Consider the following 23,401-nt stretch of genomic DNA (forward strand, 5'->3'; position numbering starts at 1 on the left):
AAACCGTAGAAAAAAACGATGTCGGTCTCCTACCCCCTCCCGCCGCGACCCTACCCTTGAAGCGTTGCCGAGGCCAACCCCAAACACAGAATAAGCTAGGTCTACGTTTGCACTAATATATCCACCTGCTGTCATGTTTGTGTAATAATTTCCATGTTGTAATATTTGCAGAAACAATGGAGCACAGACGAGCCGAGGAAGCAGAAGAGGTGTTGGGGGACATAATCTTAGCCGGAGGTGATGTCTTGTCGTATCTTAACGACAATGATGGTCTGGAAGAACAGGGTGAAGAAGCAGGCTATGGTGATCGAAGAGTGGAGGAGGAAAGACATGATTATGATGGCTCCGGTGACCCAATGCTGGTGCAAGAAGGAGCTCGTGGTGACGGCTCCGGTGACCGAACAGAGTCCGGCCAGGTAAATATATTAGTTAAGCCTGTGCTGACTAGCTAATTGATGCATTCATTGTTTTGGTATGTACACATATTAATTAACTCTTGTCTTTCTTCTTTTTTCTAGCCCTCCGGATCAAGCACAACTTCGGTAAAGAGACGAGGCCCGAAGAGAAAGTTGCGCTCGGATGAAAGGTTTGAGATCACAGCAATCGCGCACGACGGCCAACCGATTGAACCCATCCGGACAAAGGAAGTATTTGCTGCTCAGTGCGGGGTTCTTGTTGGGGACAAGATCCCGATCAGCATCCACCAATGGTATAAGCCTAAGAAGGAAGACCCTGAGGTGTCTTATGTCAATGATATGCAGAAAGATGATCTTTGGACTAAGCTCAAGGCAAATTTCACCCTACCGCCAGAGGAGGATCCGGAGAAGCCAGTTAAAGAGCAATTAATCAAGTCTCATGCTCTTAAGAAGATGGCAGGCCTATTCAGGAGGTGGAAGAATGAGCTGAAAACGTTTGTCGACAAAGAAGAGACACCAGAATTCATCGGCCGGTATGAGAAGATCAGAGATTACTGGCCCGCATTTGTGGCCCACAAGACATCGGAAAAGAGTAAGAAGATGTCAGTGACAAACAAGAAGAATGATGCGAAGAAGAAGCTTCACCATCGCACGGGGTCAGGTGGCTACCTCAAAGCTCGGCCTAAGTGGGCCAAGGCTGAGAATGATCTGCTTGATAAAGGGATCGAACCACAGACAATGTACTGGCCAGACCGTTGCCGGACATGGTTCTTCGGGGCTGGCGGAAAATTGGACCCTGTATCAGGGAGGTGCGTTTGGACGGACGAGCTTTTGAGAATACCAATCAAGAAGATTCAGCAATATATCAATGCAGCGCAGGAAGGGACGTTCGTTCCAGACAAAGAGAACGACGAGCTCACAATGGCCCTCGGGAATCCTAAGCACCCTGGATGGACACGAGGCACGCCAGGCTCTGTTCCATGGAAGGCTAGTTTTCCGGACGCAGGCGGTTACAAAAGCCAGGAGAGGAGGAAAAAAATGGAGCAGACCCAAATTCAGAAGCTGCACGAAAGGGTTCAAGCGCTAGAGGAACGAGACGGCAATCGACATGCTGAAACTACCCCCGAAGCTACCCCGCCATCTCAGCGGAGAAGCAGCATGGCTTCCACTGAGCTGCTTCAGCCGGAGCATGTCTTGACGGCTCCTGCTAGCTACCCCGTGGATGCTATCACGGAGTCTCAACATTTCCACCTTATGGCGCAATGGCAGAACTTCAAAGTCAAGGCGGCTGTTGGCTCTGTTTTACCTCCTGAACCCGGCGCAACCTACCACTGCCGGCCGATTCCAGAAGGATATGCTAGGGTGATGGTGGATGAAATAACAGAGGGATTTGAGGACCTCCAGCTTGACCACCCTACCGGTGAAGGGGAGACTCGGCTGGGTTCTGCTCTGAAGACTCCATGCCTATGGCGGAAGGAGCTCATTAACCTTCCGAACTGGACGCCTCCGAGGAGTAAGGGCACTCCGCCTCCTCCTCCGGCGAGTGATCAGGGCACTCAGCCTCCTTCTCCGGCGCGTGGCAGCACTCCGCCTCCTCCTCCAGCGAGTGATCAGGGCACTCAGCCTCCTTCTCCGGCTAGTGGTGGCACTCTGCCTCCTTCTCCGCCTGCGCCGGTCTGCCAGAGCAGCCAGCCTCCTCCTTCTCCGCCTCGTCAGCAAGGGCGGAGAGACCCGCCGCCGCTCTGGTTGCTCCTGCGCGTCGTAGTACTTCTCCTCTGCCTCGTAAGCAAGGAAAGAAGACAGCCGCAGCCGCTCCGTCTGCTCTGCCGGCGTCTAGCAGTACAGCTGCCAGAGGCGGGAGGCAATACAGATTCGGTCCTTCTCTGAAGACTCCAGAGAAGTTACCATACGAGAGGACCGAGGAGGAAACCACGAAGATCGTGCGAGCCGAAGTGACGAACTAATTTGAAGGGGTGAAAGCAAAGAAACATCCACCTCCGGAGGAGAACGTAGATCCGGTGAAAGCGAAGCGCACTCTGGCTGCCCTGACAAAACCACCAAAGTCTCCGCCGAGAGGCAACTATGAGCGCATTCTTGCAAAGACATTTGCCGAAGCGGAGCGGTCGGGAAGTACTGTTAGTGATCAAAGGTTAAAAGAACGAGGAGCTAGGAAAAAAATTGGCCAGCTCGGCGAACAAGCGAACCAATCGTGCCCCCCGCTCAAGGTGTCTAGCGACATCGTCGCTGCAGATCCGAGGATGGTGCCTGGTTATAGCAATCTTGGAGATTACCTGCCCGACAATGTACATTATAATTTCTTGGAGGTGGACGAACACAAATACCATTACGGGAAGCCTCTCATCAAAGATGAAAGATCTCTAACAATGATGATGCAAAGATTACATGATTGGTACATGAAAACCTGCAGAGAGTCTGGGGGGAGGAATACTTTGACGCTGAGAGTTAAACCGGAGCATGACCTCGTTGGAATTGAACTGTTGAATGTTCCATTTGAGGAGTTCTTCCAGTTTTTCAATCAAAATGCCCTCGATAAATCAACGATCACTTGCTACTGTCTGTAAGTAGTACTACTTCTGTAATTAAGTCTCTCTATATAGGTCAGCTCTTTCATTGCATGTATTTATAATTATCCTCACTATATTATGCAGATTGAAGATCGCCGAATTGAAGAAAAGACAAATCGGTGATATTGGGTTCATTAACACAAATCTCATAGATGCGACTGAGGTTAAATATCATGCCGAAAATACCGAGGCCAACTTGCTACGATCGTTGGTAATAAATGAAAACAAAGATATAATACTCTTTCCTTACAACTTCAAGTGAGTGTTACTGTCTTGTGCATATTCGGTTTCCCTTATTAGTCCAGGTTATGGTAATGTAATTGATGACTTATGCATGCGTGCGCAGCTTCCACTATATTCTCCTAGAGATTAAGCTTGAGCAGGGAGTAGTAACCGTCTTAGACTCGAGACGAAAAGATCCCCAGGACTATGCGGACATGACTCAAATGCTCGAGAAATAAGTTAAATTGATCATTATCCACCATATCAGCAACTTTGTTCATTTCCTGATATCAAATAATTGTTTTCTTTGTCTGGCAGGGTTTGGATAAAATTCACCAAAAAAGCTCCGGGACTGCCGAAGAAGCTGCAATTTAGACACCCGAAAGTAAGTACTATAGTAGCATGTTCCGCGCATCTCCTAGTGATTCAAGCGCTAGTTTCATCAATACCATTTAGCATGCTTGCTTATCAGTTTGATTGACCTCTATTTTTTGTAAAGTGGTTGTGGCAGGAACAAGGGAATGTTTTTTGTGGATACTACGTTTGCGAGTCCATCCGCCACACGACCTGTGAGCGGGGCTACTCTGACGAACAATATGAAGTGCGTAAGCAATAATATTCACAATTTTATTTTATTACCATCATTTGTGTCGAGTTTCATTTATTCATATATATATGTATTGACCCCCCCCCCCTTCTTCAAATTATATCTTTCGGATGCGGGATGAACTCCTAGCACCAGATCGTATGCGAGCAATTCAAGAGGAATTGGCGGCATTCTTCCTTGACCACGTGATCGCTGAAAACGGAGAATACTATGTGGACCCTGTGTTCATAGATAATTAGGAGATTATATTTTAAGAGATAATTATTGTATATATGTAGCCGGTAGTGTCGGGTAGATATACGAGAACTTGTTGTTCGACCAATCTCTCGGAGAAGGAGAGGTGGTCGATATCACTTCTCTCTATATGCATATGTTCATGACGATCTTTTGTTTCCTTCATTTGCTTACTAGCAAGCGTGTCTAGTCCTCTCTATACGTATATAGTACGTAGCGTCGACCAAGCACGGAGATAAGAGAGGACACTTCTCTCTATTAATTAGCTAGCTAACACAATATATGAAACACCTAAATTAACCCCCCAAAACCCCCAACCCCCCCTTCAGAAAAAAAAACAAAAACCCCAGCCCCTGAAATGCTGACGCGTGGATGCCTATTGGTCCCGGTTAGTGCCACCAACCGGGACCAAAGGCCCTCCTGCCTGGGCTCACCGCACCGGCCACGTGAAGGCTATTGGTTCCGGTTAGTGCCACCAACCGGGACCAAAGGCCCTCCTGCCTGGGCTCGCCGCGCCGGCCACGTGGAGGCCCATTTGTCCCGGTTCGTGTAAGAACCGGGACTAAAGGGTTAGGGCATTAGTAACGACCCTTTAGTCCCGGTTCAAAAACCGGGACAAAAGGTCCTTACCAACCGGGACAATAGGCCCTTTTTCTACCAGTGCCTCATTATTACAGTCCAGAAGAGTAGTAAGTATTACAAGATTATAAACAATACTGAACTCTTACATTTACCACTGTAGTTCGACAATAGCAAAGTCATAAATGCATCAGAAGAGCTAGACATCTTCATTTTTATATAGATAGAGGTACAAACAAGGCACACAATATAACATATCTTTCTTGACATCTTGCATACCCTGGTTAATATCCCAAACCTCTCATTCAATAGGTTGCAGCACAAACACTGCCTCCTTCAGAGAAATTGCTTATTCTTCATCCGTTTTCTTTGCGAAGCTTTCCCACTTCACAACCACAAATACATAGAATTGATCGTACACTTTGTCGAAGAGCCGGAAATAAGCAATTCTCCATGTCTTCTTGAACAGCAGTGCACAAAACACCATCCAGAGCCCCACCACAAATCCTAGCACAAGACCAAAGTAAAACGTCAGTGGATCAAATTCTTCCTTGCAGCTTTCGAGATCGCCATAGATGGAAGGTTCATTTCCTGAACAATTCTTGTGGACAGGAGGCCCAGAAAGTCCACTGTTGAAGTTCTAGGTTTGTTCCAGGTCAAACTTTTTTAAGTTTGACCAAGTCTATAGAAGCCTCTTTATTAGCGAAGTCTTCGGAGAATTTCTTCTAGTATAGGTTGATACCAGAAAGAAGATGTTTCCAAGAGATCGTATTTTAATTCCTAGTCATAGGAGTTACTTTGTACTTTTGTTTGGATCTTGTATCCGAATCAGTGTACCTGTAGTAGTAATTGTTCAAAATATGAGATTTAATCCGAATAAACAGAAGATAAATCATGACAATACCAGCAGAGATTAAACTAATCATGCGAACTAGCATAGTAGATGAATAGATCACATGTAGGGCACATACTAGAAACATGAATTCTACCACGATCTAGAACAAGAAGGATAGAATCATATACGGTGCAGCAGCAGCAACACCACCGGCGTCGATGTTGTCGCCATGTCGTTGAGGATGAGGTTGCCGAGCTCGGGGAAGAAGTCGTCATTGGCGAAGTCGTCGCTGCCAGCAGTCCACTAGTAGAAAAAGAGGCTTCCATACGCCCCCATTAGTCCCTAAAATAATTGAACCGCGACCAAAGGGCTCTTTAGTCATGGTTCGGGAGGAGACCCGCGACCAACTATCTGGGCCCAGCGCGCTCGGTCGACAGCTGGCGGATGGGAGGGGCTTTAGTCCCGGTTGGCCTGGCCAACCGGGACTAAAGGTCCTTAGGCTGGCCCGAAGGCCTTTAGTTGCGGTTGGCCAGGCCAACCGGGACTAAAGGCCCATCCCTATATATAGGACTCAGCTCACTTCACTTAGCCACAATTCAGAAGGGGGGTGGTGGGTTTGCTTTTGGTTCCTCCTATGCACACAAGGTGTTCGATGAAATGCCCGAGAGCATGAAACAAACATGATATGAAGTATCCGAGCCACACTTGAGCTTTCTCATTTATTTTTCCTCCGCGATCGCGGTTAGCAACTTGAACCTTTCATGTGTCATTGATAAAATATGCGTGTGTGTAGTTGATTGTTTAATTTGTATTATTTCTAGCTAGTTAGTTTAACAAATGCATGATGGTTAATTATATACTTTATATAATAATAATGCAGATGAATCGGCAATGGATGTACGGTCCCCGACTCTCCGGCGAGTTCACTACGGGTTTGAAAGATTTCCTCGTAGTGGCAAATGCGAACAAGCAGCGAGGTTTTATTATCTGTCCATGTGCTGTCTGTAAGAATCAGAAGGGTTACTCCTCCTCAAGAGACGTTCACATGCACCTGCTTCGGCACGGTTTCATGTGAAGCTATAATTGTTGGACCAAGCATGGAGAAAGAGGGGTTAGAATGGAAGAAGATGAAGAAGGGGATGATATCGATGACAACTATCATGATCATTTCGGTGATACTTTCATGGAGGATGATGCCGAAGGTGGGGAAGGGTTAGGTGAAGGTGAAGAAGAGGCACATGATGAGCCCGCTGATGATCTTGGTCGGACCATTGCTGATGCACGGAGACGCTGCGAAACTGACAAGGAGGGGGAGAATTTGGATCGCATGTTAGAGGATCACAAAAAGTCGTTGTACCCAGGATGCGATAATAGTCTGAAAAAGCTGGGCTGCACACTGGATTTGCTAAAATGGAAGGCACAGGAGGTGTAGCTGACTCATCATTTGAAAATTTGCTGAAAATGTTGAAGAATATGTTTCCGAAGAATAACGAGTTGCCCGCCAGTACGTACGAAGCAAAGAAGGTTGTCTGCCCTCTAGGTTTAGAGGTTCTGAAGATACATGCATGCATTAACGACTGCATCCTCTACCGCGGTGAATACGAGAATTTGAATGAATGCCCTGTATGCACTGCATTGCGTTATAAGATCAGAGGCGATGACCCTGGTGACGATGTTGAGGGCGAGAAACCCAGGAAGAGGGTTCCCGCCAAGGTGATGTGGTATGCTCCTATAATACCACGGTTGAAACGTCTGTTCAGGAACAAAAAGCATGCCAAGTCGTTGCGATGGCACAAAGAGGACCGTAAGTCCGACGGGAAGTTGAGACACACCGCTGATGGAACGCAATGGAGAAAGATCGACAGAGTGTTCAAAGATTTTGCAGCTGACGCAAGGAACATAAGATTTGGTCTAAGTACTGATGGCATGAATCCTTTTGGCGAGCAGAGCTCCAGCCATAGCACCTGGCCCGTGACTCTATGCATCTACAACCTTCCTCCTTGGTTGTGCATGAAGCGGAAGTTCATTATGATGCCAGTGCTCATCCAAGGTCCAAAGCAACCCGGGAACGACATCGATGTGTACCTAAGGCCATTAGTTGATGAACTTTTACAGTTGTGGGGCAGACCTGGTGTACGTGTCTGGGATGAGCACAAAGAAGAGGAATTTGACCTACGAGCGTTGCTTTTTGTAACCATCAACGATTGGCCTGCTCTCAGTAACCTTTTGGGACAGACAAATAAGGGATACAATGCATGCACGCACTGCTTACATGAGACTGAAAGTGTACGTTTGGGTAACTGTAAGAAGAATGTGTACCTGGGTCATCGTCGATTTCTTCCCCGAAATCATAACGTAAGAAAGAAAGGCAAGCATTTCAACGGCAAGGCAGATCACCGGCCGAAGCCTGCGGAACGTACTGGTGCTGAGATATTTGATATGGTCAAGGATTTGAAAGTCATCTTTGGAAAGGGTCCTGGCGGACAATCAGTTCCGCGGGGAGTTGACGGGCACGCACCCATGTGGAAGAAGAAATCTATATTTTGGGAGCTAGAATATTGGAAAGTCCTAGATGTCCGCTCTGCAATCAACGTGATGCATGTTACGAAGAATATTTGCGTGAACCTGCTAAGCTTCTTGGGCGTGTATGGGAAGACAAATGATACAAAGGAAGCACGGCAGGACCAGCAACTTTTGAAAGACCCAGATGACCGGCATCCGGAATGGTTTCAAGGTTGTGCCAGCTACGCTCTTACCAAAGAAGAGAAGGTCATTTTTTTGAATGCCTGAGCAGTATGAAGGTCCCGCCTGGCTTCTCGTCGAATATAAAGGGAATAATAAACATGGCGGACAAAAAGTTCCTAAACCTGAAGTCTCACGACTGCCACGTGATTATGACGCAATTGCTTCCGATTGCTTTGAGGGGGCTCCTACCGGAAAATGTTCGAGTAGCCATTGTGAAGCTATGTGCATTCCTCAATGCAATCTCTCAGAAGGTAATCGATCCAGAAGATCTACCACGGTTACAGAACGATGTGGTCCAATGCCTTGTCAGTTTCGAGTTGGTGTTCCCACCATCCTTCTTCGATATTATGACGCACCTCCTGCTCCACCTAGTCGAAGAGATTTCCATTCTCGGTCCTGTATTTCTACACAATATGTTCCCCTTTGAGAGGTTCATGGGAGTATTAAAGAAATATGTTCGTAACCGTACTAGGCCAGAAGGAAGCATCGTCAAGGGCTATGGAAATGAGGAGGTAATTGAGTTCTGTATTGACTATGTTCCTAACCTTAAGCCGATTGGTATTCCTCAATCGCGGCACGAGGGGAGACTAAGTGGAAAAGGCATGATCGGAAGGAAATCAACGATATGTATGGACGGTCATTCTATGACTGAAGCACACCACACAGTTCTGCAAAATTCCAGCTTGGTGGCTCCGTACTTCGAGCAACACAAGAATATTTTACGCTCGGACAACCCGGGGAAGCCTGAATCCTGGATTAGAAAGGCCCACATGGAGACTTTCCGCAGTTGGTTGCGAAAACATTTAATGAATGACAATGATGTTGGAGATCAGCTGTACATGTTGGCCAAGACACCATCTTCGACTATAACGACTTTCCAAGGGTACGAGATAAATGGGAATACATTTTACACCATCGCCCAAGATAAAAAGAGCACCAACCAAAACAGTGGTGTCCGCTTTGATGCAGCAACCGAGAATGGGCAAAAGGTCACATATTATGGTTACATAGAGGAGATATGGGAACTTGACTATGGACCCTCCTTTAAGGTCCCTTTGTTCCGGTGCAAATGGTTCAAGCTAACAGGAGGTGGGGTAAAGGTGGACGAGCAATACGGAATGACAATGGTGGATTTCAACAATCTTGGTTACCTTGACGAACCATTCGTCCTTGCCAAAGATGTCGCTCAGGTTTTTTATTTGAAGGACATGAGTAGCAAACCGAGGAAACGGAAAGATAAGAAAACGATCAGTACATCATGCGATGATCCAAAGCGCCACATTGTTCTTTCAGGGAAAAGAAACATCGTGGGAGTGGAGGACAAGACAGACATGTCAGAAGATTATAATATGTTTGGTGAAATTCCGCCCTTCAAAGTGAACACTGACCCAAGCATTAAGTTAAATGATGAGGATGCTCCATGGATACGGCACAATCGTAAGCAAGCAGGGACACAAGGGAAGAATTGATGTGTAATAATTTATTATACCAAACTTTGTTGAATGGATCATGTGAATTAAAACGTACGATGGCGAATCCGGATGATTTGTATTTGGTCGATGAACTGAATGATGTATCAAATCTTTTGTCAAACCTTCAAGGGATCGAGGATGTAGAACAAAACAATCGGTCTGAATTTTTAAAATGAATTAGTTTTATTTTTCTGGATTTTTTATATATTATTTGTATTTTTAAGATTTTAAAATGAATTAGTTTTATTTTTTTGAATTTTTTGATATATTATTTCTATTTTTAAGATTTTAAAATGAATTAGTTTTATTTTTCTGAATTTTTTGATATATTATTTGTATTTTTAAGATTTTCAAATGAATTAGTTTTATTTTTTTTGAATTTTTTGATATATTATTTGTATTTTTAAGATTTTAAAATGAATTAGTTTTATTTTTCTGAATTTTTTGATATATTATTTGTATTTTTAAGATTTCAAAATGAATTAGTTTTATTTTATTGAATTTTTTGATATATTTTTTCTATTTTTAGATTTTAAAATGAATTAGTTTTATTTTTCTGAATTTTTTGATATATTATTTGTATTTTTAAGATTTTCAAATGAAAAGTATATGAAAAAGGACCTTTAGTCGCGGTTCGTGACACGAACCGCGACTAAAGGCTCTTTCCGCGCGGGAACGAACACGGCGCGAAAGAACCTTTAGTCCCGGTTGGGGACACCAACCGCGACTAAAGGCCTTTAGTCGCGGTTGGTGTCCCCAACCGGGACTAATGCTCTGTCTATATATACAGCACTTAGTAAATTTTCCCCCACCTCCATTCTCCTCTCGACGCCGACGCCCTGCCCCGACGCCGATCGACGCCGACGCCGCCAGGCTACTGCCCCGACGCCGATCGACGCCGACGCCCTGCCCCGACGCCGACACCCTGCCCCCAGTGAGCTCCGTCGCCCCCAGTGAGCTCTGCCCCCACTTCCCCTGCCCTACGCCGCCGCCCCTGCCCTGCCCTGCGCGCCGCCGCCACCGCTGCCCCTGCCCCTGCGCGCTGCCGCCGCCGCCCCCCAGTGAGCTCCGCTCCCCTTCCCCCTGCGCCGCCTGCCGTCCTCCGCCGCCTGCCGTCCTCCTCGTCGTCGCGTACTGGATGCGCGCCTTGCCGTACTCCGCCGCCCGCCGCCGCCTGCCTGCCGTCCTCCGCCTCCCGCCGCCGCCTGCCGTCCTCCGCCGCCCGCCGCCGCCTGCCGTCCTCCTCAAACAAAAACTTGAGCAGAGAGGAAGAAAAAGTTTGCTCCCACCCAAGCCCTTATTGACGCAATGACCCAAGCTCAAGAGGGCTTGATCAAGTTCAACAGAGAGAAAGACGCACTTACAACAGCCCTCGGGAATGATGAACACGGAGGACGTGTACGAGGCAAAGGCAGAATTTCGTGGAAAGTAGGGTTTTCCCAGGACAATGACCCGTACTGTTACAGAAGCCGTAAGAGAAAGACGGACCGGGATGCAGATCTTTTGGCGAAGTTTGCATCGGAATTCCATGAGTTGAAGCAGACCGTGCATGAACTAGTAAAAGAAAAATCGGCTGCAGGGCCGCATGAAGATCATGAAGCGGATCGCGGAAGCCAGCAGCGGAGAAGCAGCGTGGCTTCCACGGATGCCCCGCCTGGTGCTAATGCACCGATGATCGAGATTCGTGCACCGGAGCCTCACTACCCCGTGGATGATGTAAAGGAGATGAAAGAATGTGATCTGCATTATCCCGTGGGGAACGTTTCCACGAAGGTAGCTACCGGCAGTGCTTTACCCTGTACACCTGGAGCACTCCACCACAACAACCCCATTGCATATGGCTATGCTCGTGTCACGGTGGAAGACATAGTCCAAGAGTTTGAGGACCTGGAGATTGACAAAGCTACACCCGAAGGGGAGAGAAGACTTGGAGATGTCAAGCGCCAGATCATTCTATGGAAAAAGAAGTACATAGTGTTTCCAGGCGAGGCGCCAAGGCTAACAAGTCCATCCCCCTCCGATGGTGGTGGTGGTGGTGGTGGTGGCGGTGGTGGTGGTGGTGGTCGTGGTGGTTCACCTACACCTCCTTCACGCCATTCGACGCCGTCCCCCGATCCACAACCTCCGGCGGGTAAGCAGCCGCCGCCCCCCAATCCTCCTCCGGCGGGTACGACGCCCCCCAATCCTCCTCCGGCGGGTACGACGCCCCCCAATCCACCTCCGGCGAAGAAGCAGAAGCAGGCGGACAGCAAGGAAACCCGCTCCTGGACTATTAACCCGGACCCTTATGTACCTAAGACCACAAGGGTACCGGAGCCATCACTGAAGCCTCTCCTCCCAAGGCCTTGGGAACTTAGTGAAGCTGAAACCAAATTGGCCACGTCTGCTCATTATGAGAAATGGAAGGCGGATACGAACGCGATGAAAGATCCTGAGCCCAAGCAAGTATTCACTGAGAAGCAAAAGAAGTGGGCTAAGGATTTTTTGACAACACCGTCCCAAGCCGAGCTGAATATGCCTGACGACTATGGACATGAACTTCGTAGGCAAGCAAAAATATTGAAGGAGGAGAAAGAAGAAAGTAAAAAAAGCGGGAAACAAGTTGACCAGCTCGGGATGCAGAATAAACAATCGATCCCCCCGCTCATAGTGAAAGCCGGTCCGGAAGAGGACCCCGAGATCATAGCAGCTGCGGCAGCACTTGGATTGACTGTAGCGAGTGCCATGAAACAAGCGTCCGAGATGGGTTTGACTCTTCGTGCCTTCTTAGGCCTTGAGGATGCGCCAGTATGTGAGATAGCATTACAATATGTGCGGAATGGGCCTCTCGTCGAGCCTGCGCGGGAAAAGAGTCTACCACCACAAATGCGAAATCTGCTACGTTGGTACAAGCAATTCATAACATGGGCCGACAAAGAATATGTTTATGCGGATGTTACAGAGGAGCATCACACCAAACGGTACTCTGTACAAGTTCATATGAGTGAATTGTTCCAGCTGTTCAATCTGCGCGAGCTCGACAAATCTATCCTGAGTTGCTACGTTCTGTAAGTGATTTATTTCTACCTCATCTCGTTCTTCATTGCCTGCACTATATATATATATATATATATATATATATATATATATATATATATATATATATATATATATATATTGTCCTAACTATATTGTTGTGTACGCTATTATGCAGATTGAAGATTTGGGAATGCAAAATAAGAAACATCCATGATGTTGGGTTCATTGACCCACATATCGTTAATGGACATGTGTTACAAAATCACCCCGAAGACATGGAGAAAGACTTGTACAAGTTTCTTAGAAAGCATCAACTCAAAAGTCATATTCTATTTCCTTACCATTTTGGGTGAGTGTTTCTCTCTTGTGCCCATTCTCTTTTGTTTACTCCATGCATGGTATGTCTAATCGATGAGTTATGCATGACTGTGCATGTAACGTGTCCGCAGGTTCCACTGGATTCTGCTAAATATTGAACTTCACACCTCCAGAGTTCTAATCATGGACTCTATGGATTCGGATCCAAAGCGTTGGGCCGACATGAGAAAAATGCTGCAAAAGTAATTATTTTCAATCATTTGAGCTCTATATCGATCGGTCTCTTTCGTTCATTTCCTAATATCAAGTAACTAATAACTCCCTTGTTCATTTAATTTTCTTTGCCCTGTAGGGTTTGGAGACGGTTCTCAGAAGAAATTGTCGGTGAATTCAAACATGAGCTAGATTTTAGAAGGTTAGTTAATGTGGATAAGCAGCCACCGGGGACCAATCTATGTGGATACTATGTTTGTGAGAACATCCGGAGACACACCTCTGAGCGGAAGGCATCGGATAGCGTGCGGAAGGCGACGGATAACTTGCGGAGGAGGCTTAGTCCAGAAGCTCGCTTCCGACCAATTCAAGATGAATTAGCAGGATTTTTCATGAGGGAAGTCATCAATCCTAAAGGAGAACACTATACCGAGGACGAAGAAATTTATATGCATACCCGAGATTGAAACTTGTTCGAAGTTGTATATGGTCATCCATCCTAATTGTGTATGGAAACTTGTTCGAAGTTGTATATGGTCACCCGAGATTGAATATATATTATATATTCCTCTTGAATTCTTCTTGTTTGAAATTTCATATGCATGTATATAGTAGCGTAGAATATGTGTACTGAAACTTCATCAAAATTAAAATAAAACACAAAATAAAAAATAAAATAAATAAAACACTACAAATTAAAAAGAAACCAGGTTTAGGGGGGCTAAAACCCTAAACCTGCGGAGGAGGCCTTTAGTCCCGGTTAGCCACGAGAACCGGGACTAAAGGTCCTCCGCCCCGACGGACTCCTGGCGCCCACGTGGACGGGCCTTTAGTCGCGGTTCGTAAGAGGCGCGACTAAAGGGGGGAGCCTTTAGTCGCGCATATTTAGTCCCGGTTGCACAGCCGAGATTAATGGCCTTTGCGAACCGGGACTAAAGGCATATTTTCTACTAGTGGTCGCGCGGGTGCGCTCCCCAAAAACGGGGCCTCTCATCATCAGCGGAAGGAGGATGTAATTGAGCATCATTGACAGCTTGTTGGGAGATATCTTGTTTAAATTTCTCTCAAATTCATTTTGTTTTATTTGAATAATTTATTTGATCGGATTATTTGTTAATTTGGAACATTTGATATATTCGGATTAATGGATTGTAGTAATATTTGTTGAATTATTGGATTGTTTGATCTAAATTATTGTATAGTGTAGAAAAAATGAAGGCCACATTATGGCGATTCTATATTGGCGCACATCCTCCGCAACCTCCAAAACATAATGGAACGTGTTTCATATTTGTTTTGGAGATTACTAATATGGCGACTCTGCTAAAGTTCTAAGGGTAATTGCTTAGATTTGATTCTAGAGAGAGAGAGAGAGAGAATTGTTCGGTGAATGTGTCTGCACACCAATACCGTTGATTTAATGAGAGAGAGAATCGAGGAGGGGTGGTGAAAATAACGACATTGTGTTTCAGGAATGAGGTGAGCTTTTTGCCCCAAAAGTCTGATCGCCCCTCTCCCGTACAGGATCACGAGAGGCGGGGTTCCGGAGGCCTGCTGTCGCTTTTCGCGGTGCACGTCGGAAGGAAGGATGAAGAAGACTTGTCTGGCAGCGCAATGCTCTGGAACGGTGGTGCCAACCATACGATTCAGTGGCGGCTAGGATAGATGTCTGCCTGACTATATAATACGGGCCGGATAGGTCATGGCGAAAACCCACGTCCAAGTAACAACCCCACCATCCAAAAGGATCAGAAACGGACGCGTCCATTACTTATTAATTAATGACTTATTAATTTTTCCCGAGCAGTAAAAATATAGACAACGTGCATAGCTCTGTCCTCGGCTCGGCTCATTCCCGCAACCCGTGGCGCGTCGTGACGAGGCAAGGCGTGGCGAGGAGGAGGAGCGCGCGTGTAGGTCTCCTCTTCTCATACTCACACAAGTGGTAGAAGAGATCACCTTATAAAGAGGTGCAACTCTCTCTCAACTTATGGGGTGAGACTAAACTTTAGTCTCACTCCCACCACTCGCATGTATGCATGAATGGGCCAAGAAAATTTTAGAATTTTAGTTGGGCTTTGGCCCAAAAGGCCACTAGCAAATTCCAACAGGTATTTTTAAAAAAGTTTGAAACAGAAGAATATAGATAGATAGTTAGTTATAGATATAAAAAAAAAAGAAAGCGTGCTTCTCGTGCTTCCCTAGCTTTACTCGGACATTATGTCGATCTACCTACCATGATCCATCTCTATTTTTAATGGAGCAGTTGGTGAATAGTTTTCACGGTTTTTTTCGCTGGGTTTTTTTCGTCACCTCCCATGATCCATCTCTATTTCTAATGGAGCAGTTTCGCGTCACCCTCACACACAATAAAAAAATCTGAACGGATCAGAACTTTCCATTCCGACACAAGTTATTGAGGAATGTCTTTATGTGAAAGAATCAATCACGATCAATCTCTAAAGACCAAATCTAAATTAATTAACCTTACCTTAAATTGCCCGATCACATTAATTGAAACAAATCTTACTCCTAATGTCTGAGTTGGTGAATAGCATCCATGGTTTATTTTCGCAGGGTTTTTTTCGTCCCCCTCTCACCATCTCCCTCATTTTAATTTTTTTCTCCTTCGCAACTAAAACCGAATCGCGTCCGATCCTCTTTCCATTTATTCGTGCTTACTTTGGTAGGTGTCAATTGAATTCAATCATGTAAATATTTGGTAATTAAGAATTCAGAAATAATATCATATACATGGGATCAGCTTCCAAACAAATCACCTACCTCTCCATTTATTTTTTTCACCGATCCCCTTCCATACTTAGCTCCTTCGAACACGCACTAGACACGTTTATCTTTTCTCCTGAGCATAAGTCGTTCGTTCGTCATCCTCAAAAATAGACCAAACGTGAAAACCTACGGAGGACCTCCCTCCCGGCTCCCGTGATCCCTAGCTAGCCCGCGCTCATCCCCTTCTACACCAGCAGCCGCCGCCCCCGCCCCGCACCCCTTGCCCTCCCTCCCTACCTTTTCCCAGCCGAGCGCCCCATCCATACAAAGGGCAACGCCGCGGCTGGGCAGTCCAGGAGGCGAGCGAGGCAGCGAGCAAAGTTTTTCATGGATCGATCGATACATGTGTGATTGCGTTTGCCTCTTCCTCAGCTGGCTGATCGAGCGTCCTCTACGTGCCCTCCCTCGGCCCCTCGGCAGCTCGTCGCCGCAGGCAGGTATCCACACGTGATGCCTATGCGCTGCACGCCATTCCTCTCTGCAGGTGCCGCCATGGCCGTGTCATGGAGCTCGCCGCCGCGCCTACCAACGACGTCCTGCGTCCAGGTCATCCAGATCCTGATTTGGGCGTTTGTTTTTTTGCCCTTGTTTCTGATTTGGGCGATTTTTTTCCAGGCATGGCGAGGGCGCTGGATGGCAGGAACGGCCGCATCAAGGAGGCAGCTAGGGACGGTGGCTCCAGGGCTCTACACGCCGTTGCCAGTCACGGGAGGATGCCGGTGTGTGTTTACCTGCTCCAGAAGCATGTTCAACGAAAATGTCAACGAACCTTTGGCCATAGCTCCTTCCTCTTCTCACAACAAGTGAGTTCTCTCTGCACTAGCATATGTGCTATCAGTAATCACCGCTCTAGAATTCTGAATATATTTCTATATGATATCCAGCCGGTAATCGTGCAGGCTTTTGTCTAAAGTTTTTTCTCTTGCAATTTGCAATGTACAAAGTTTGAATATTACAGAAACTGCTGGCATCTAATTTTCCATCATATTATATTTTACGCATAAGTTTTGTATCTCCTTTCTAATGAGTAAATGGTGAATAGATCCTTTTTGTGAATTAAACATAATTCAGAGATGATAATGACTATGTAGCTTGCATTGCATGTATGGTGGTGTATCTATTGAGCTGGAGAATATTTTAGAATTCATTCACTTGCAGCGATGGCAATGACCAACACAGTTTTTTCGTTTTCCGTTTCGTTCCTACGTTCTGGTTGGTACCGGTGTAGATTTTCTTCCTCAATAAAATACATAGAAGTAGATCGGATTGGTCACAAATATCTTACTACTTCAGCAGCAGTTATGTTTTTCCAACTGAAATCATTTTCCTTGCTAGGCGCTAGCTATACCTGACAACAGGTAAGAGACGTGTTGTTGACAACTCACCCTTAGTTACAGTTGAGGTACTTGCACAAAAGACGCATGAAAATGTTTGATTTTAATATTGTTTTACCATATGCTTTGATTTCATCGGGAAAGAGGAGAAGACGAGAGGAAGAGAGTCCCTAGGGGTAAGTATCGCCGAGCACAACAGGTTGAAACAAAAATACTGAGATGGTGTTGAGAACAGAAAATAGGAGAAATAGTCCAATGTTTTACACAACATGTTGTGACACATGCACATGACATAGATATTTTAATCAATATCTCATTTAATGAACTAATCAAGAAAGACAAAAAAATAGATTGACTCATGATGACAAATATGTTCGTCTTGATTTGTACTATCAATTTTTGTCGCAACACAGTCATAAGTCGCATGTGACGTTCACATTGTGAATTGAAATGATGTTTTGATTAGTGTCTTAGTTTGTTGTTTCATGGTAGCACGGGCATTCACCTGTGTTAGTTTTTCATCTTGAATGGAAGTAACTTTGTGTTCTAATTGATTGAGCATATGAATTTATGAAGTATTGGTTGTGTATGCTAATTCTGACGGATGGAATCCTTTGCTTTATAGCATCATGCACTAATATCTCTATCCCTAATGTCTCAGTTGGTAGAATAGTCTCCACGAATTTTTTTCGTCCCACCATTTTCATCCTTTTTTTCGTTGGTTTTTTGTCCCCCCACCCCACCCCACGCAAGCACCCCAAAAAAACCAACCCGCACAAACACCGATCCTATCGATCCCCTGGAGGACATGCAGCCACCGTCGTGTGATCTTCCTCACACAGACGCACCAGATCGCCGCCGCCGACCTCACAGAGAAGACGCCGCCGAATCTTGTACACGTACGGGATCGCCGGATCCCTAGAACGCTGTTGATCTATTCACTACATCGACGGAAACCAAGCGCTACACTAGAAACCAGGCCGATCCCAGAGCCAGAAGAAGAAGGAGAAGAGGGTCTCCATGGCTCATCAGGCGTCGGCGGGCAGCGATGACACGCGGCTGCGAAGGTGTTCGTGTATGGCCCGGCGTGGAAGATGAGCAAGGAGGGTGTGCACGACCAGTTCGAGCTCTTCGGCGAGATCCTCGAGGCTGTCGTCATTGCCAACAAGGGCACCGACATATCCAAGGCCGCGGATTCGTGAGTACCCACCCAAACAATTCTCTCTTCCCCTCATCATCGATTCATGTTCAGTAGTTAATTCTCTTGTTTAATTCAGCCCCGTTAGTTGATGCTATGCCTAGATGGATGCTTGGCAGGTTACATTTTGGGAGGCGGAGGCGGCCATTAGGGCGTGCTTCGGTCCGTATCGGTGATTGACGACCGGAGGACCAACTGCAACCTCGCCCGCCTCAGGGTCCAGAGGTCCAAGGCCCCACAACCAACTGCCTCTGCATCCATATGCTGGTAATTAATTAATTTTATGCTTTGATTGTTAGTCATTGACCATGACCAAGAATCTATCAATTAATTTGATGCTTTAGTTAACTTGTAATTTTCTGAATTATTATTGGTTAAGCACCGTGTATGTCTTCGTTTGATTGTTAGTCGGTGACCATTACCAAGAAGCTAGCTAGGTGTGCGTGCATGCCACACACATATATCAGTTGTTGCAGTTTAAAACCATCTGCCAACTCTCTTTTCAAATAAAAAATTTGCCAACTTAATTAATCAATCATGTTAGATTGTAGACGCAGTGACCAGACAATGCAAAGTTCCTGTTTAGTTTGACATAGTTAGTAGAAGGTTTAGTGTCAATCTAGATTTGCTATGACTAATTTGAAAACTATACTGGTGTTATAGATTTGCTAGGACTAATTAATCTGTATGCACGGCTAATGCCTTTTTGATGTTTTTCACTGTCGAGATTACGCTTTTAGAAAATGTGTTTGTTTTGTTTTGTGTTAAGCTACAACAAAATATGATTTGATTGCATTCTGGGCAATCTTCAAAGAGATGCTAATTCTCCATGATTATTAACTTGACGTCCGAAATTAAGTTTGTCTGTCCTATTGTGGTTTATTTCAATTGTGTGTGGTAATTGCAGCAATCAAGTTACCAAATCTGAAGCATTTTAGCAAGGCAACGGTACATGTGCTCTTTTGGTGGAAGATGAAGCTTTTGTTGGTAATGTGATGTTTTTTCTGAAGAAGACTGACAACCCTGCATCATGAGATCGCCAAAGTCCAGTCTCGTTTCTACTGGGCGGGCGACAACGATAGATAGAAATACCATATGGTCAGCTAGACGGACATCTGCAAGCCTCGGGAGTAGGAGGGCTTAGGATCATGTGCTTTAAGCACATGAACATCGCCCTACTATCCCGCTGGCTTTGGCGGATTGCCCAAGGGCAAGGTGGCCTCTGGTTAGACATTATCCGAAATAAATACCTTCGTGGACAGCCAACTTGCCTTCTGCCAGAGAACTGGCGGCTCCCAGTTCTGGCAGTCGGTCATCCAGCTGCTCCCGGTGCTTTGCATCGGGACATCCATCTCGGTTGGATCTGGAGCTACGACTCTGTTCAGGTTTGTCCGCTGGGTGGGCGACTCCCCCTTCGCTGTGCGCTTCCCCGACCTCTTCTCCATCGTCGTAGATCCTAGGATCTCGGTTGAGAGGGCCCTTATTGACTTAGGGCGCCTCGCCTTCCGGAGACCATTTGGGCCTCCGGAAACTGTCGACTGGCAGGAGCTGCTTGACTGCATTGCCCTCCACGAGCCTCAGGTTGACGCTGGCCCAGATTCTGTTCAGTGGCGCCTAGAGCCGTTGGGACAATTCTCCACCAAGTTCCTCTACCGGGCTGTCGCCCCCTCCTCCGCCCCGCCTCCCCTCACGGCGGTTTGGCATGTCCGCCTTCCCCTGAAGATCCGGATCTTCATGTGGCAATGGATCCGCGGACGGATTCCGTCTGGCGTAGAGGTCCGCAAGCGCAATGGCTCCGGTACCGGCCTTTTCCCGCTTTGTGGCGTCCCTGAAGACTCGAATCACATCTTCTTCACTTGCGTGTCCGTCCAATTTATTTGGGGCTGTTTTCGTGAGGTGGTTGGTGGCAACTGGTGCCACACCAATTTCCCCGACATGTTCGCTGAACTCCAGGCCTCCTCCCCGCATTCTCGCCACATTAGGTCGCTGGAGATTGGGACTCTTGCTTGGACCCTCTGGACGATCCGCAATAGATTTGTGATCCAGCGCATTCCGCTTCGGCGTGCTACTGACACTCTCTTCAAACTGTCTGGTTACTTGCAGCTCTGGCAGCCGCTTAGCCGCCCCAGGATCGGGACGCCATCTCTGCCTTCATCGCCGACCTCCGCTCGATGGCCGTCCACTTATCGCCGACGCTCCCTCCGCCACCTCCCGAGCCGGATTAGGGGTCGGGTCCCTCCCCGGCCCCATTTTGTGTTTATTTTGGGCTTGTTGAGCTGTGCCCTCAGCAAAACCTTTTGTACTCTGTCTTGTGAGAGTTGTGTGTGTGTGGTGTGAACCTTCTTGTGTACTAGTGCTATGTGGCGGTTTGCTTTATTTATAAAGCGGGGCGAAAGCCTTTTTCGGTTTAACTCAAAGGACTGACAATTAACCATGGGAAAGTAGTGCATCATGGAAGGTTCACCACTAGAAAAATCAACAAAGTCTACAGCTAAGAGAGATAATTTTAAAATTTCTTGTTACTTACAATTCCTGAATTGGGTTAAGAATGTAGTGCTTACGGTGCAGATTGTATATATAGTATTTGGATGATCAGATGGGTCTTCTTCTACATGGTGACTATTAACGCAAAAGGATTGCACTTCTATCTCAACCACTACATTTGGTTACTCAGATTGTAAGTTATTTTGCATATCTGCTGTCATCATACTTTTACTTTCCATTGTGTTGATGTAGAGGTACGAACAAAGCTACAAAGTGATAAGGGCACATAGTCTACTAGATTTGTTACACTCTTCTTGGCAGCCAACGAAATATCTTTATTTGAACCATAATCCGTGCAAAACAGATTTGGAGTATGCATTGTCCCTCTTAATAGCTCACAAACTGGTTTATGGGTACCATATCTTAGCAACACACATCAGACTGAAACGGACATTAGAGTGTTACTCCATCTTTTCGAAAATACAGTGTGTTGTTGAACCTTGACCGTAAATTTCTCTTTGTTGCAAATCATAAGAAGGTGTTACACAAGTACTATATTATTATCACACTGCAATATTTAGCAAGATTGCATGCTATTTATACAGTATCTTTTCTAACCCTTTTTTATTCCAAGTCAAGTGATTGATGGGAGGGAGGGAGGGAGAGAGGGAGAGAGAGAGAGACGGACAGAGGTGGCAACCATGGACTGGGATTGCAGAGAGAGTTGAGAGTTATTGGACAAAGAGATAGATGTTGAGTGATTTATTATTGATAAAAAAAAGTAAACTGAACAAGAAATCTATAGGTATATGTTAGCTTGATTAAATCTTCATACTAATTATATAGTGCTTGTGCAGGATGATTATGAGATGAGAAATATATTTTTGTATTATAGATACCATCCAAATGAAGCTAAAGGCAACAATCCTGACTGGAAATATCTTAAGCGCATCATGTAGACCTTAATTGTAACATATAATATTGCTCTCTACCTATACATAATCAAGTTACATTGCAGTGGACTTCAATTATTTTCCAATTGTCGCAGGCTATTTTTTCTATATATGTGAAATATGATATACATTATATGCATAATCAGAAGAAAAAAAATACATGTGAAATTTGATATGCGTTCTATTCATAGGTGTAATCAAAATAAATAAATTAAAAGCCGTGGCAACGCACGGGCATTCTACTAGTATATATAAGTGATGGAGATCTGCCATGCGGACGTGTCCTAATCTGCTGATTGGCTAGCAATTAAACCCATTAAGCTATGAGCTAGCAATTAAACCCATTACGCTATGAGTGAAAGGCAGCCAACCAGCTATGCCATGTGACGCGAGCTGGTTGGCCGCGATGGGAATTTTTTTGAAATTCTTTTTACACGAGGGGTCAGTTCAACATAACACACAATATTACCATCCTATAATTTCACATGGTATTAGAGTGGTTTGTCCAACGACGTTCATCCTAAGACCTTCCACCACTTTCGCAACGCGCCGCCCTCAGGGAGATTAATCTCCTCTCCCCAGGGCGAGTCAGCTGATCGATCAAAAGATTAGATTGGCTTCTATAGCTTAGATATTAAATCAATTCTGTAGGCTTTCAATCTTGAGATTTAAGGATCATCTAGTAAATTGTTTCTTTTTAGCCACCAAAAATACAATAAAATCACAACCCACTTTTCCGATCGATCTCTCCTCGCATCCACCAGCGTAAGTTACACGCGCAGGCCAGGAGGGCCGGCCACCAGCAACGGCCCCCTTGACTTCGAGCGACACACGACTTCGGCGGACGAGCACATCAGCCCGAGACCTCCCCGACGCGATCTACGTCAACACCACGGGCGGCGATCAGCAACCAGCCAGGCGTACGAGCGCATCAACACCGGGCGGGTCACACGGAGTCGATCCGATCTTCCTCGACAATCTGCCGTCCCGGATGCCGGCCTCTACTTCGTCTAGCCGCATCGGCTTCCCCTCCACATGAGCTCCGCCGGCATCCATAACGCGCCGCCGTCCACACGGTGACCGTGACACGCACGCCACCGAGCACCGAGGTTATCGCCGCTGCTGGCGAACTGCGTGCGACTGAACGCGTACTCGGCGCGGCGTCCTCCAGTAATTGCAGGCCCACGGTGATGTACGCGAGGCCGCACTCAGCAACCACGCTGGCTCGACATCTCGGCTACGAAGAGCAGATCGGTTCAGGTCGGCCTGCCAGCACAGACATCTAGGAGACCAGGAGCTAGCATGCATCCATGCATCACGTGCCCATCCAGGGGCCATCTGCATCCGCTCCAGCATGCATCGATAACAGGAGGGCCGATTCAAAGTCGGTCGGAGGCC

General features: G+C 46.2%; 1 long non-coding RNA gene across 1 annotated transcript; it reads left to right on the forward strand.

Moving 5' to 3' along the window:
* The first annotated feature begins 16,010 nt into the window (after window positions 1-16,010).
* On the forward strand, window positions 16,011-20,979 carry LOC123076883 (uncharacterized). Its single transcript, XR_006436284.1, has 4 exons — window positions 16,011-16,580; window positions 16,650-18,833; window positions 19,474-19,553; window positions 20,670-20,979. It is a non-coding gene; the product is annotated as an uncharacterized lncRNA (long non-coding RNA).
* The last annotated feature ends 2,422 nt before the right edge of the window (window positions 20,980-23,401 follow it).

This window comes from Triticum aestivum, chromosome 3D, assembly GCF_018294505.1.
Source record: "Triticum aestivum cultivar Chinese Spring chromosome 3D, IWGSC CS RefSeq v2.1, whole genome shotgun sequence".
Taxonomy (NCBI): Eukaryota; Viridiplantae; Streptophyta; class Magnoliopsida; order Poales; family Poaceae; genus Triticum; species Triticum aestivum.